We start from the raw sequence: 9,803 nt of genomic DNA on the forward strand, positions 1-9,803 counted from the left end.
GGCTGGGAGTGGCCGGCTGGCTCCTTAGAATCCACGATACGCAGGATGGTTCCCAGACCTGAGGTGGCACCAGTGCCAAGTCGGGCTGGTTTGATAGTACTAAATAGCTCCTATAATCTGCCATGCAGAAGCGGGGCAGCTTACTTTTGTTTGCCAGGGAAACGGGCCGAGGTTTGTGTCTGGGGGCCTATGGCTGCGAGTGACCGTCTGGCTCCTGAAAAGCTACGATAGGCAGGATGGTGAGCAGACCCATGGTGGCACCAGTGCCAAGTTGAGCTGGTTTGATAGTACCAAGTGGCTCCTGCAATCTGCCATCAAAAAGTTGGCAGGCGAGTTTTGTTTTCCAGGGAAAAGCGCCGTTGTTTGTGTTTGGGTGCCTATGGCTGGGAGTGGCCGGCTGGCTCCTTAGAATTCACGATACGCAGCATGGTTCCCAGACCAGAGGTGGCACCAGTGCCAAGTCGGGCTGGTTTGATAGTACCAAGTGCGTCCTACAATCTGCCATCCAGAAGCGGGGCAGCTTACTTTTGTTTGCCAGGGAAACGGGCCGAGGTTTTTCTCTGGGGGCCTATGGCTGGGAGTGACCGGCTGGCTCCTGAAAAGCTACGATAGGCAGGATGGTGACCAGACCCATGGTGGCACCAGTGCCAAGTTGGGCTGATTTGATAGTAGCAAGTGGCTCCTGCAATCTGCCATCAAAATGTCGGCAGGCGGGTTTTGTTTTCCAGGGAAAAGCGCTGTGGTTTGTGTTTGGGGGCCTGTGGCTGGGAGTGACCGGCTGGCTCCTTAGAATCCACGATACGCAGGATGGTTCCCAGACCCAAGGAGGCACCAGTGCCAAGTTGGGCTGGTTTGATAGTACCAAGTGGCTCCTGCAATCTGCCATCCAGAAGCGGGGTAGCTTACTTTTGTTTGCCAGGGAAACGGGCCGAGGTTTGTGTCTCGGGGCCTATGGCTGGGAGTGACCGGCTGGCTCCTGAAAAGCTACGATAGGCAGGATGTTGACCAGACCCATGGTGGCACCAGTGCCAAGTTGGGCTGGTTTGATAGTACCAAGTGGCTCCTGCAATCTGCCATCAAAAAGTTGGCAGGCGAGTTTGTTATCCAGGGAAATGCGCCGTTGTTTGTGTTTGGGGGCCTGTGGCTGGGAGTGGCCGGCTGGCTCCTTAGAATCCACGATACGCAGCATGGTTCCCAGACCAGAGGTGGCACCAGTGCCAAGTCGGGCTGGTTTGATGGTGAAAAGTGGCTCCTGCAATCTGCCATCCAGTAGCGGAATAACTTACTTTTGTTTGCCAGGGAAACGGTCCGAGCTTTTTGTCTGGGAGCCTATGGCTGGGAGTGACCGGCTGGCTCCTGAAAAGCTACGATAGGCAGGATGGTGACCAGACCCATGGTGGCACCAGTGTCAAGTTGGGCTGGTTTGATAGTACCCAGTGGCTCCGGCAATCTGCCATCAAAATTTGGCAGGCGAGTTTTGTTTTCCAGGGAAAAGCGCCGTTGTTTCTGTTTGGGGGCCTGTGGCTGGGAGTGGCCGGCTGGCTGCTTAGAATCCACGATACGCAGGATGGTTCCCAGACCAGAGGTGGCACCAGTGCCAAGTCGGGCTGGTTTGATAATACCTAGTGGATCCTGCAATCTGCCATCCAGAAGCGGGACAGCTTACTTTTGTTTGCCAGGGAAACGGGCCGAGCTTTGTGTCACGGGGCCTATGGCTGGGAGTGACCGTCTAGGTCCTGAAAAGCTACGATAGGCAGGATGGTGACCAGACCCATGGTGGCACCAGTGCCAAGTTGGGCTGGTTTGATAGTACCAAGTGGCTCCTGCAATCTGCCATCAAAAAGTTGGCAGGCGAGTTTTGTTTTCCAGGGAAAAGCGCCGTTGTTTGTGTTTGGAGGCCTGTGGCTGGGAGTGGCCGGCTTGCTAATTGGAATCCACGATACACAGCATGGTTCCCAGACCAGAGGTGGCACCAGTGCCAAGTTGGGCTGGTTTGATGGTGCAAAGTGGCTCCTGCAATCTGCCATCCAGAAGCGGGGCAGCTTACTTTTGTTTGCCAGGGAAACGGGCCGAGGTTTTTCTCTGGGGGCCTATGGCTGGGAGTGACCGGCTGGCGCCTGAACACCTACGATAGGCAGGATGGTGACCAGACCCATGGTGGCACCAGTGCCAAGATTGGCAGATTTGATAGTAGCAAGTGGCTCCTGCAATCTGCCATCAAAATGTTGGCAGGCGAGTTTTGTTTTCCAGGGAAAAGCGCCGTTGTTTGTGTTTGGGGGCCTGTGGCTGGGAGTGGACGGATGGCTCCTTAGAATCCACGATACGCAGCATGGTTCCCAGACCAGAGGTGGCACCAGTGCCAAGTCGGGCTGGTTTGATAGTACCAAGTGGCTCCGGAAATCTGCCATCCAGAAGCGGGGCAGCTTACTTTTGTTTGCCAGGGAAACGGGCCGAGCTTTGTGTCTGGGCGCCTATGGCTGGGAGTGACCTGCTAGGTCCTGAAAAGCTACGATAGGCAGGATGGTGACCAGACCCATGGTGGCACCAGTGCCAAGTTGGGCTGATTTGACAGTACCAAGTGGCTCCTGCAATCTGCCATCTAAAAGTTGGCAGGCGAGTTTTGTTTTCCAGGGAAAAGCGCCGTTGTTTGTGTCTGGTGGCCTGTGGCTGGAGTGGCCGGCTGGCTCCTTAGAATGAACGATACGCAGGATGGTTCCCAGACCTGAGGTGGCACCAGTGCCAAGTCGGGCTAGTTTGATGGTGCAAAGTGGCTCCTGCAATCTGCCATTCAGAAGCGGGGTAGCTTACTTTTGTTTGCCAGGGAAACGGGCCGAGGTTTTTCTCTGGGGGCCTATGGCAGGGAGGGACCGGCTGGCTCCTGAAAAGCTACGATAGGCAGGATGGTGACCAGACCCATGGTGGCACCAGTGCCAAGTTGGGCTGATTTGATAGTAGCAAGTGGCTCCTGCAATCTGCCATCAAAATATTGGCAGGCGAGTTTTGTTTTCCAGGGAAAAGCGCCGTTGTTTGTGTTTGGGGGCCTGTGGCTGGGAGTGACCGGCTGGCTCCTTAGAATCCACGATACGCAGGATGGTTCCCAGACCCAAGGTGGCACCAGTGCCAAGTCGGGCTGGTTTGATAGTACCAAGTGGTTCCTGCAATCTGCCATCCAGAAGCGGGGCAGCTTACTTTGTTTGCCAGGGAAACGGGCCGAGCTTTTTGTCTGGGCGCCTATGGCTTGGAGTGACCGGCTAGGTCCTGAAAAGCTACGATAGGCAGGATGGTGACCAGATCCATGGTGGCACCAGTGCCAAGTTGGGCTGGTTTGATAGTACCAAGTGGCTCCTGCAATCTGCCATCAAAATGTTGGCAGGCGAGTTTTGTTTTCCAGGGAAAAGCGCCGTTGTTTGTGTTTGGGGGCCTGTGGCTGGGAGTGGACGGATGGCTCCTTAGAACCACGATACGCAGGATGGTTCCCAGACCAGAGGTGGCACCAGTGCCAAGTCGGGCTGGTTTGATAGTACCAAGTTGTTCCTGCAATCTGCCATCCAGAAGCGGGGCAGCTTACTTTTGTATGCCAGGGAAACGGGCCGAGGTTTTTGTCTGGGGGCCTATAGCTGGGAGTGACCGTCTGGCTCCTGAAAAGCTACGATAGGCAGGATGGTGACCAAACGCATGGTGGCACCAGTGCCAAGTTGGGCTGATTTGATAGTAGCAAGTGGCTCCTGCAATCTGCCATCAAAATGTTGGCAGGCGAGTTTTGTTTTCCAGGGAAAAGCGCCGTTGTTTGTGTTTGGGGGCCTGTGGCTGGGAGTGGCCGGCTGGCTGCTAGGAATCCACGATACGCAGGATGGTTCCCAGACCAGAGGTGGCACCAGTGCCAAGTCGGGCTGGTTTGATACTACTAAGTGCGTCCTGCAATCTGCCATCCAGAAGCGGGGCAGCTTACTTTTGTTTGCCAGGGAAACGGGCCGAGGTTTGTGTCTGGGGGTTTATGGCTGCGAGTGACCGGCTGGCTCCTGAAAAGCTACGATAGGCAGGATGGTGACCAGACCCATGGTGGCACCAGTGCCAAGTTGGGCTGGTTTGATAGTACCAAGTGGCTCCTGCAATCTGCCATCAAAAAGTTGGCAGGCGAGTTTTGTTTTCCAGGGAAAAGCGCCGTTGTTTGTGTTTGGGGGCCTGTGTCTGGGAGTGGACGGATGGCTCCTTAGAATCCACGATACGCAGCATGGTTCCCAGACCAGAGGTGGCACCAGTGCCAAGTCGGGCTAGTTTGATGGTGCAAAGTGGCTCCTGCAATCTGCCATCCAGAAGCGGGGTAGCTTACTTTTGTTTGCCAGGGAAACGGGCCGAGGTTTGTGTCTGGGGGCCTATGGCTGGGAGTGACCGGCTGGCTCCTGAAAAGCTACGATAGGCAGGATGGTGACCAGACCCATGGTGGCACCAGTGCCAAGTTGGGCTGATTTGATAGTACCAAGTGGCTCCTGCAATCTGCCATGAAAAAGTTGGCAGGCGAGTTTTGTTTTCCAGGGAAAAGCGCCGTTGTTTCTGTTTGGGGGCCTGTGGCTGGGAGTGGCCGGCTGGCTCCTTAGAATCCACGATACGCGGCATGGTTCCCAGACCAGAGGTGGCACCAGTGCCAAGTTGGGCTGGTTTGATAGTACCAAGTGGTTCCTGCAATCTGCCATCCAGAAGCGGGGCAGCTTACTTTTGTTTGCCAGGGATACGGGCCGAGGTTTGTGTCTCAGGGCCTATGGCTGGGAGTGACCGCCTGGCTCCTGAAAAGCTACGATAGGCAGGATGGTGACCAGACCCATGGTGGCACCAGTGCCAAGTGTGGCTGGTTTGATAGTACCAAGTGGCTCCTGCAATCTGCCATCAAAAAGTTGGCAGGCGAGTTTGTTATCCAGGGAAAAGCGCCGTTGTTTGTGTTTGGGGGCCTGTGGCAGGGAGTGGCCGGCTGGCTCCTTAGAATCCACGATACGCAGGATGGTTCCCAGACCAGAGGTGGCACCAGTGCCAAGTTGGGCTGGTTTGATGGTGAAAAGTGGCTCCTGCAATCTGCCATCCAGAAGCGGGATAACTTACTTTTGTTTGCCAGGGAAACGGGCCGAGGTTTTTGTCTGGGGGCCTATGGCTGGGAGTGACCGGCTGGCTCCTGAAAAGCTACGATAGGCAGGATGGTGACCAGACCCATGGTGGCACCAGTGCCAAGTCGGGCTGGTTAGATAGTACTAAATAGCTCCTGCAATCTGCCATGCAGAAGCGGGGCAGCTTACTTTTGTTTGCCAGGGAAACGGGCCGAGGTTTTTGTCTGGGGGCCTATGGCTGCGAGTGACCGTCTGGCTCCTGAAAAGCTACGATAGGCAGGATGGTGAGCAGACCCATGGTGGCACCAGTGCCAAGTTGAGCTGGTTTGATAGTACCAAGTGGCTCCTGCAATCTGCCATCAAAAAGTTGGCAGGCGAGTTTTGTTTTCCAGGGAAAAGCGCCGTTGTTTGTGTTTGGGTGCCTATGGCTGGGAGTGGCCGGCTGGCTCCTTAGAATCCACGATACGCACCATAGTTCCCAGACCAGAGGTGGCACCAGTGCCAAGTCGGGCTGGTTTGATAGTACCAAGTGCGTCCTACAATCTGCCATCCAGAAGCGGGGCAGCTTACTTTTGTTTGCCAGGGAAACGGGCCGAGCTTTGTGTCTGGGGGCCTATGACTGGGAGTGACCGGCTGGCTCCTGAAAAGCTACGATAGGCAGGATGGTGACCAGACCCATGGTGGCACCAGTGCCAAGTTGGGCTGATTTGATAGCAGCAAGTGGCTCCTGCAATCTGCCATCAAAATGTCGGCAGGCGGGTTTGTTTTCCAGGGAAAAGCGCTGTGGTTTGTGTTTGGGGGCCTGTGGCTGGGAGTGACCGGCTGGCTCCTTAGAATCCACGATACGCAGGATGGTTCCCAGACCCAAGGTGGCACCAGTGCCAAGTTGGGCTGGTTTGATAGTACCAAGTGGCTCCTGCAATCTGCCATCCAGAAGCGGGGCAGCTTACTTTTGTTTGCCAGGGAAACGGGCCGAGCTTTGTGTCTGGGGGCCTATGGCTGGGAGTGACCGGCTGGCTCCTGAAAAGCTAAGATAGGCAGGATGGTGACCAGACCCATGGTGGCACCAGTGTCAAGTTGGGCTGGTTTGATAGTACCAAGTGGCTCCTGCAATCTGCCATCAAAAATTTGGCAGGCGAGTTTTGTTTTCCAGGGAAAAGCGCCGTTGTTTTTGTTTGGGGGCCTGTGGCTGGGAGTGGCCGGCTGGCTCCTTAGAATCCACGATACGCAGCATGGTTCCCAGACCAGAGGTGGCACCAGTGCCAAGTTGGGCTGGTTTTATAGTACCAAGTGGTTCCTGCAATCTGCCATCCAGAAGCGGGGCAGCTTACTTTGGTTTGCCAGGGAAAAGGGCAGAGCATTGTGTCTGGGCGCCTATGGCTGGGAGTGACCGGCTGGCTCCTGAAAAGCTACGATAAGCAGGATGGTGACCAGACCCATGGTGGCACCAGTGCCAAGTTGGGCTGATTTGATAGTAGCAAGTGGCTCCTGCAATCTGCCATCAAAATGTCGGCAGGCGGGTTTTGTTTTCCAGGGAAAATCGCTGTGGTTTGTGTTTGGGGGCCTGTGGCTGGGAGTGGCCGGCTGGCTCCTTATAATCCACGATACGCAGCATGGTTCCCAGACCCAAGGTGGCACCAGTGCCAAGTTGGGCTGGTTTGATAGTACCAAGTGGCTCTGGCAATCTGCCATCAAAAAGTTGGCAGACGAGTTTTGTTTTCCAGGGAAAAGCGCCGTTGTTTTTGTTTGGGGGCCTGTGGCTGGGAGTGGACAGATGGCTAATTAGAATCCACGATAGGCAGGATGGTGACCAGACCCATGGTGGCACCAGTGCCAAGTCGGGCTGGTTTGATAGTACCAAGTGGCTCCTGCAATCTGCCATGAAAATGTTGGCAGGCGAGTTTTGTTTTCCAGGGAAAAGCGCCGTTGTTTCTGTTTGGGGGCCTGTGGCTGGGAGTGGCCGGCTGGCTCCTTAGAATCCACGATACGCGGCATGGTTCCCAGACCAGAGGTGGCACCAGTGCCAAGTTGGGCTGGTTTGATAGTACCAAGTGGCTCCTGCAATCTGCCATCCAGAAGCGGGGCAGCTTACTTTTGTTTGCCAGGGATACGGACCGAGGTTTGTGTCTCAGGGCCTATGACTGGGAGTGACCGCCTGGCTCCTGAAAAGCTACGATAGGCAGGATGGTGACCAGACCCATGGTGGCACCAGTGCCAAGTTGGGCTGGTTTGATAGTACCAAGTGGCTCCTGCAATCTGCCATCAAAAAGTTGGCAGGCGAGTTTTGTTATCCAGGGAAAAGCGCCGTTGTTTGTGTTTGGGGGCCTGTGGCAGGGAGTGGCCGGCTGGCTCCTTAGAATCCACGATACGCAGGATGGTTCCCAGACCAGAGGTGGCACCAGTGCCAAGTTGGGCTGGTTTGATGGTGTAAAGTGGCTCCTGCAATCTGCCATCCAGAAGCGGGATAACTTACTTTTGTTTGCCAGGGAAACGGGCCGAGGTTTGTGTCTGGGGGCCTATGGCTGGGAGTGACCGGCTGGCTCCTGAAAAGCTACGATAGGCAGGATGTTGACCAGACCCATGGTGGCACCAGTGCCAAGTCGGGCTGGTTTGATAGTACTAAATAGCTCCTGCAATCTGCCATGCAGAAGCGGGGCAGCTTACTTTTGTTTGCCAGGGAAACGGGCCGAGGTTTTTGTCTGGGGGCCTATGGCTGCGAGTGACCGTCTGGCTCCTGAAAAGCTACGATAGGCAGGATGGTGAGCAGACCCATGGTGGCACCAGTGCCAAGTTGAGCTGGTTTGATAGTACCAAGTGGCTCCTGCAATCTGCCATCAAAAAGTTGGCAGGCGAGTTTTGTTTTCCAGGGAAAAGCGCCGTTGTTTGTGTTTGGGTGCCTATGGCTGGGAGTGGCCGGCTGGCTCCTTAGAATCCACGATACGCACCATAGTTCCCAGACCAGAGGTGGCACCAGTGCCAAGTCGGGCTGGTTTGATAGTACCAAGTGCGTCCTACAATCTGCCATCCAGAAGCGGGGCAGCTTACTTTTGTTTGCCAGGGAAACGGGCCGAGCTTTGTGTCTGGGGGCCTATGACTGGGAGTGACCGGCTGGCTCCTGAAAAGCTACGATAGGCAGGATGGTGACCAGACCCATGGTGGCACCAGTGCCAAGTTGGGCTGATTTGATAGCAGCAAGTGGCTCCTGCAATCTGCCATCAAAATGTCTGCAGGCGGGTTTGTTTTCCAGGGAAAAGCGCTGTGGTTTGTGTTTGGGGGCCTGTGGCTGGGAGTGACCGGCTGGCTCCTTAGAATCCACGATACGCAGGATGGTTCCCAGACCCAAGGTGGCACCAGTGCCAAGTTGGGCTGGTTTGATAGTACCAAGTGGCTCCTGCAATCTGCCATCCAGAAGCGGGGCAGCTTACTTTTGTTTGCCAGGGAAACGGGCCGAGCTTTGTGTCTGGGGGCCTATGGCTGGGAGTGACCGGCTGGCTCCTGTAAAGCTAAGATAGGCATGATGGTGACCAGACCCATGGTGGCACCAGTGCCAAGTTGGGCTGGTTTGATAGTACCAAGTGGCTCCTGCAATCTGCCATCAAAAATTTGGCAGGCGAGTTTTGTTTTCCAGGGAAAAGCGCCGTTGTTTTTGTTTGGGGGCCTGTGGCTGGGAGTGGCCGGCTGGCTCCTTAGAATCCACGATACGCAGCATGGTTCCCAGACCAGAGGTGGCACCAGTGCCAAGTTGGGCTGGTTTTATAGTACCAAGTGGTTCCTGCAATCTGCCATCCAGAAGCGGGGCAGCTTACTTTGGTTTGCCAGGGAAAAGGGCAGAGCATTGTGTCTGGGCGCCTATGGCTGGGAGTGACCGGCTGGCTCCTGAAAAGCTACGATAAGCAGGATGGTCCCCAGACCTGAGGTGGCACCAGAGCCAAGTCGGGCTGGTTTGATAGTTCTAAATAGCTCCTGCAATCTGCCATGCAGAAGCGGGGCAGCTTACTTTTGTTTGCCAGGGAAACGGGCCGAGCTTTGTGTCTGGGGGCCTATGGCTGGGAGTGACCGGCTGGCTCCTGAAAAGCTACGATAGGCAGGATGGTGACCAGACCCATGGTGGCACCAGTGCCAAGTTGGGCTGATTTGATAGTAGCAAGTGGCTCCTGCAATCTGCCATCAAAACGTCGGCAGGCTGGTTTTGTTTTCCAGGGAAAAGCGCTGTGGTTTGTGTTTGGGGGCCTGTGGCTGGGAGTGACCGGCTGGCTCCTTAGAATCCACGATACGCAGGATGGTTCCCAGACCCAAGGTGGCACCAGTGCCAAGTTGGGCTGGTTTGATAGTACCAAGTGGTTCCTGCAATCTGCCATCCAGAAGCGGGGCAGCTTACTTTTGTTTGCCAGGGAAACGGGCCGAGGTTTGTGTCTGGGGGCCTATGGCTGGGAGTGACCGGCTGGCTCCTGAAAAGCTACGATAGGCAGGATGGTGACCAGACCCATGGTGGCACCAGTGCCAAGTTGGGCTGGTTTGATAGTACCAAGTGGCTCCTGCAATCTGCCATCAAAATGTTGGCAGGCGAGTTTTGTTTTCCAGGGAAAAGCGCCGTTGTTTTTGTTTGGGGGCCTGTGGCTGGGAGTGGCCGGCTGGCTCCTTAGAATCCACGATACGCAGCATGGTTCCCAGACCAGAGGTGGCACCAGTGCCAAGTCGGGCTGGTTTGAT

The sequence above is a fragment of the Melospiza melodia genome, chromosome 6 (assembly GCF_035770615.1).
Source record: "Melospiza melodia melodia isolate bMelMel2 chromosome 6, bMelMel2.pri, whole genome shotgun sequence".
Classification (NCBI taxonomy): domain Eukaryota; kingdom Metazoa; phylum Chordata; class Aves; order Passeriformes; family Passerellidae; genus Melospiza; species Melospiza melodia.